Source organism: Macrotis lagotis, chromosome 1 (genome assembly GCF_037893015.1).
Source record: "Macrotis lagotis isolate mMagLag1 chromosome 1, bilby.v1.9.chrom.fasta, whole genome shotgun sequence".
Classification (NCBI taxonomy): Eukaryota; Metazoa; Chordata; class Mammalia; order Peramelemorphia; family Peramelidae; genus Macrotis; species Macrotis lagotis.
This window is the reverse complement of record NC_133658.1, coordinates 760,614,311-760,621,072: the sequence shown is the minus strand read 5'-3', so window position 1 is coordinate 760,621,072 and position 6,762 is coordinate 760,614,311. Positions and strand designations below refer to the sequence as shown.

The window sequence follows — 6,762 nt, the reverse complement described above, 5'->3', positions numbered from 1 at the left end:
GTCTGGGCACTGATGGCAGATCATACCTGGATCAGCCAGATTAGCAGCTGAATTGGAGCCAGGGAGTCTGAGGGCCTGAGAGCTGGACCTGCTGGGTCAGCGGTGGGGCTTGACTGTGGGGACTTGAGTCAACTAGGGAACAGAGGTGCACTGACACTCTGGAGTTTGGCAACAGGGCTGGGGGGAGAGTTCCAGTGCAGGAGAGCTGCAGACATCATCCCTGGACTCTTCTAGTCTGAGGAACTCTGAGTCTACACCTCCATTATGGCTGAGGCCTCTTCCTGGCATAAGCAATAGCAGACGACTTCTGCCTCAGGCACAGGTGTGAGAGCAGAAGAACCAGCCCAGCTGAAAATAGGGAGAGGAATGACCTCACTCCAGGTTGAAGCCCACCATTGATTGAAGGCAAAAGGATTCAAAAGCTCCAATCCCTCATTTCAAGCTAAGGGAGAAGGCTTCAATCTAGGTCACATACACTCCAGAGAAAGCACCTTCTATTGACCACCCAGATAAATTGCACTCAGTGATTAAAGCGGCTTGTGACCCCAAGCCCCTGTGAACCAGCCCCTCCTCAATGCAAGGTCTTAGCAAAATGAAGAAGGGTCAGCGGAAAGATGGATCCATAGAAAAATTCTTGGAAGGGAAAGACCCTAACTCAGAGAGACCTAGAAGCTCTGAGGAGAATATGATCTGGTCTTCACACAGAAAGACTTCCTTGAAGAAATAAGGAAGGACTTTAAAAAATCAACTGGAAAATTTGGGAGAGACAATTAATACTTGTAACAAGGAAACAAATCCTTAGAAAGTACAATTGGACAAATGCAAAATGAGAATAAATCTCTCAGATCCTCAACTGGGCAAAAAGCAAAAAGAAAATAATTCTCTCAAAAACCTCAATTGGTCATATGGAAATCTCTTCCAAAAGTAGAATTGACCAACTGGAAAAGGAATTGCAAAAAGATTAATGAAGAAAACTCCTCTCTCTAAAAAAAGGAATGGAGTCTGCAGAAACTGATGACTTCATGAGACAGCAAGAGCCAGTTAAACAAAATCAAAAAATAGAAAAATTGAAGAAAATGTAAAATACCTCATCAGCAAAACCACTGACCTTGAGAATAGGTCTAGGGCAGGCAACCAGAGAATTACTGGACTTCCTGAAAACATTGAAGAGAAACAAAGCCTGGACTTGATATTACAGGATCTAGTGATGGAAAACTGCCCTGATATCATGGAACCAGAGGGAAAAGTAGATACTGAAAGAATACATAGATTCCCTCCAGAAAAAGTTCCTAAAATAAAAACACCAAGGACTGTTGTGGCCAAATTCCAGAACTATCAGATAAAAGAGAAAATCCTGCAAACAGCCAGAAAGAAACAATTTAAATATGAAGGAGCCAAAGTAAGGATTACACAGGACCTGCCTGCATCAACATTAAGGCATTATATGGCCTGGAAGGAGATATTTCAAAGAGCAAGGGAGCTTGGAATGCAGCCAAGAATCCACTATCCCACAAACCTAAGCCTTCTCTTCCAGGGGAAAAAGATGGTCACTTAACGAAATGGAAGAATTTCAAAAATTCCTGATGAAAATACCAGAGATAAATAGAAAATTTGGACATCAAATAGGAGGTTCAAGGGACACATGAAAAGGTAAAAAAAAAAAATAAAAACTGCTATCTAAGAAGTTGAAACAGGTTATATTCCAGCACGGGGAAAAAGATTCTCATAAGTCTTGAGAATTGTAACTCTAAAAGAGAGAATGAATATATCTAGCCAGAAGTGCTGCAAATTCATGACTTATCCATGAGACTGCTGTCCAGTAGGATGTAATTGGCTTTAACCCCATTTGTGAGAAAAACTCTGACAACTCTCAAGAATTTTAACATTATTAGATAGAAAGTACTTAGAAGTGACAGACACTCAGAATTGTCTATGACTCAGATAGAATGATCTAAAAAACACTATCTCCTTAAAAAGGGTGACAGGAAGGAGACAGGAGGAGGGAGGGGATTGAATGGGGTAAATCTCATAAGAGGTACAAAATACCTATGGTAATAGAGGGGAAGAAGAAGGGAGATGAGAAACACCTGAATCTTCTTCTCATCAGACATGGCTTAAAGTCAATTTAAACATATTTAGTCAACTTAAACAACATCAAACATTTCAAGTATTTAAAGGATAAAAGGGGAGGGGGGACAGAGAAAGGGAGGGGGAGTGGGGAAAAAGGGGAACTAACAAAAGGAAGAGAAGGGAAAAGGGAAAAAGGGAAAGGGGGAAAGAAAGAGGAGGGGTTGATATAGGTCAAACACACTGAAGGGGGTGGTATTCAGAAACAAAATACTGGGGAATATGGATAAGGGGGGAAGGGGGAAATGCAAGCAGAGGGAAGAAAGCATGGAGGGCAATAAAGAATTAGTAATCATAACTTTGAATAATAATGGGATGTACTCTCCCTTAAAACGTAGCAGAGTGGATTAAAAACCAGAACCTGACAATATGCTGCTTATAAAAAAACTCATTTGAAGCAAAGAGATACATATAGAGTAAAGGTAAAAGGTTGGAGCAAAATATATTTTGCATTAGCTGAAGTAAAAATAGCTGGAGTAGCAATCTATATCTCAGACAAAGCAGCAGCAAAAACTAGATAGCATTAAAAGAGATAGGGGAGGAAACTTTATTCTCCTAAAAGGTACCATAGACAATAAAGTTATTTCAATACTGAATATATATGCATCCAATGGGACAGCATCCAAATTCTTAAAGGAGAAGCTGAAAGAACTACAGGAAGACATAGACAACAAAACTCTACTAGTGGGAGACCTCAACCTCCTGCTCTCAGATCTAGATAAACTGAATCACAAAATAAACCATAAAAAAGTTAAGGAAGTAAATAGATTGTTAGAAAAACTAGATAAGGTAGACTTATGGAGGAAATTGAATGGGGATAGAAAGGAGTATACCTTTTTCTCTTTTCTCTGAAGTACATGGAACTTATACATAAATTGACCACGTACTAGGATTTAAAAACCTAATGATCAACTGGAGAAAGGCAGAAATAGTGAATACATCTTTCTCAGATCACAATGTGATAAAAGTCATGTGCAATATTGGGTCAAGGAGATATAGACCCAGAACCAATTGGAAATTGAATCACCTCATTTTAAAGAATGAGTTGAGCAAAAAAGAAAACAAATAATTAACCATTTTATCCCATATAATGACAATAATGAAACAACATATCAAAACCTATGGGATTCACTCAATGCAGCTCTCATTGGAAATATTATAGCTTTAAATGCTTACATGAATAAATTGGAGAAAGTGGAAATCAATGCATCTAAAAAAAATTAGAGAAAGAATAACTTAAAAAGACTCAATTAAATACCAAATTAGAAATTCTAAAAATTAAAGAACAAATTAGTAAAATCAAAAATAAACTATTGAATTAATAAATAAAACCAAAAGTTGGTAGCATGAAAAAACAATAAAATTCATAAACCCCTGGTCAATTTGATTAAAAAAAATGAAGAAAATCAAATTGCTATTATCATAAATGAAAAAGGTGAACTCACTACCAATGAGGAGGAAATTAAAGTAATAATTCGAAATTATTTTGCCCAACCCTATGTGAATAAATTTGAGAATTTAAGTGAAATGAATGTATATTTACAAAAATATTATTTTCCCAGTTTAAATGAAGAGGAGATTAAATACCTAAACATCCCTATCTCAGAACAAGAAATGCAACAAGCCATCATTGAACTCCCTAAGAAAAAATCTCCAGGGCCTGAAGTATTCACAAGTGAATTCTACCAAACATTTAAGCAACAATTGGTTAAAATTCTATATAAACTCTTTGGAAAAATAAGGAAAGATGGAACTCTGCCTAACTCTTTCTATGGAAACCAATATGGTGCTGTTATTTAAACCAGGAAGAGTTAAAATAGAGAAAGAAAATTATAGACTTATCTCCCTGATGAATATAGATGCAAAATATTAAAATCTTTGCAAAATGATTACAACAAGTTATCACTAGGATAATACATTATGATCAAGTAGGATTTATCTCAGGAATGCAGGGCTGGTTCAATATTAGGAAAACAGCATACTCAATTATATCAATAAAAACTATCAGAAATTATATGATCATATCAATAGATGATGAAAAAGCTTTTGACAAAATACAGCATCCATTCCTACTAAAAGCAGTAGAGAGTGTAGGAATAAATGGACTGTTCCTTACAATAATTAGCAGTATCTATCTGAAACCATCAACAAACTTTATATTCAATGGGAAGAGGCTAGAGGCATTCCCAATATGATCAGGGGTGAAACAAGGGTGCCCATTATCACTATTACTATTCAATATTGTATTAGAAATGTAAGCTTCAGCAATTAGAGAAGAAAAAGAAATTGAAGGAATGAGAATTGGGAAGGAAGAGACAAAATTCTCACTCTTTGCAGATGACATGACGATCTACCTAGAGAATCCCAAGAAAACATCCAAAAAACTACTGGAAACAATTAGCAATCATAGCAAAGTTGCAGGTTGTAAAATAAACCCCCATAAATCCTCAACTTTATGTCTAGCAAAATACAACAGAAAGAGCTAGAAAGAGAAATCCCATTCAAAGTAACCTCAGACAGTATAAAATACTTGGGAGTCTATTTGCCAAGACAGACTCAGAATCTTTTTGAAAACAAATATAAAACACTTCTCACACAAATTTAATCAGATTTAAATAACTGGGTAAATATCAACTGCTCATGGATAAGTAGAGCTATTATAATAAAAATGACAATTCTACCAAAATTAACCTACCTGTTTAAGTGCCCTACCAATCAAAATTCCAAAAAATTCCTTTAATGAGTTAGAAAAAATTCTAAGTAAATTCATATGGAGAGATAAAAAGTCAAGAATTTCCAGGAGTATAATGATAAAAAAAAACTGCAAAAGAAAGGGGCTTAGCCTTACCTGATCTAAAATTATATTATAAAGAATCAGTCATTGGGGTGGCTAGGTGGAGCAGTGGATAGAGCACTGGCCTTGGAGTCAGGAGTACCTGGGTTCAAATCCGGTCTCAGACATTAAATAATTACCTAGCCATGTGTCCTTGGGCAAGCCACTTAACCCCATTGCCATGAAAAAATCTAAAAAAAACAACAAAAAAAAAGAATCAGGCATCAAAACTGTTTGGTATAGGCTACGAAACAGAGTGGTGGACCAGTGAAATAGACTAGTTCCAAAAGCATGAACTGATTATAGTAATGTGCTATTTAATAAGCCCTAAGAGTTCAGCTATTGGGATAAAAACCCCCTCTTTGATAAAAACTGCTGGGAAAATTCAAAGTTAGTATGGAAGAAACTTAGATTAGACCAACACCTCACACCCTTTAGCAAGATAAGATCCAAATGATTACAGGATTTAGACCAAAAAAACCCAATATGATAAGCAAATTAGAAGACTAAGGCCTAGTTTACCTGTCAGATCTATGGAAAGGGGAGCACTTTATTACCAAAGAAGAGTTGGAGAACATCATCAAAAATCAACTAGATGATTTCAATTAAATTAAATTAAAAAGCTTTTGCACAGATAAAACCACAATAATCAAGATCAAAAGAAATGTAGTAGGAGAGGTGGTAGTGGCAGCTGCAGTGGATTGTCCTCACTGGGAGCAGAGCAGGGAAGACATTTTCTTTCTGGGATGGAATTTTTCCTTTCTTTTCCTAGGTTCCGGGCGCAGCAAATCAAGGCAGTGGTGGGAAAGTAGGGGCAGTTCCCAGGGTGGAGGTGGCAGCAGGGGCGGCTGTAGTGACATGTCCAGCATGAATCCAGAATATGATTATTTATTCAAGTTACTGCTGATTGGAGATTCTGGTGCTGGCAAATCTTGCCTTCTCCTTAGTTTTGTAGATGATACCTATACAGAAAGCTACATCAGCACAATTGGTGTGGATTTTAAAATAAGAACTATAGAGTTAGATGGAAAAACAATTAAACTCCAAATATGGGACACAGCATGCCAAGAGAGATTTCAAACAACCACTTCCAGTTATTTCAGAGGAGCCCATGGCATCATAGTAGTGTATGATGTGGCAGACCAGGAGTCCTTCAATAATGTAAAACAGTGGCTGCAGGAAATAGATCCTTATGCCAGTGAAAATGTCAACAAGTTATTGGTAGGGAACAAATGTGATCTGACCACAAAGAAAGTAGTAGACTACACAACAGCAAAGGAATTTGCAGATTCTCTTGGAATTTCATTTTTGTAAACCAGTGCAAAGAATGAAACAAAGGTAGAACAGTCTTTCATTACAATGGCAGCTGAGATTAAAAATCGAATGGGACCTCGAGCAACAGCTGGAGGTACAGAGAAATACAATGTTAAAATTCAGAGCACTCCAGTCAAGCAGTCTAGAGGAGGTTGCTGCTAAAATTTGCCTCCCTTCTTTTCTCACAACCATGAATTTGAAATCCGAACCCAAGTGCAAAAAATTCAAAAAAACAAAACAAAAAAAACCCAAAACAAAAAAAACAAAAACAAAATTGCCTGAATTGCAATGTATGTAGTTGTAGTACAACAGATTCTTACCGTTTCCACAAAGGTCAGAGATTGTAAATGGTCAACTGACTTTTTTTTAATTCCCTTGACTCAAGACAGCTAACTTAATTTTCATAAATGTTTAAACCTTTGTGTGCTGGTTTATAAAATAATGTGTGTAATCCTTGTTGCTTTCCTGATACCAGACTGTTTCCCGTG

General features: G+C 36.7%; 1 pseudogene; it reads left to right on the top strand.

Annotated features, from left to right (window-relative positions):
* Window positions 1-5,818: 5,818 nt before the first annotated feature.
* On the top strand, window positions 5,819-6,436 carry LOC141488094 (ras-related protein Rab-1A pseudogene; annotated as a pseudogene).
* Window positions 6,437-6,762: the final 326 nt, after the last annotated feature.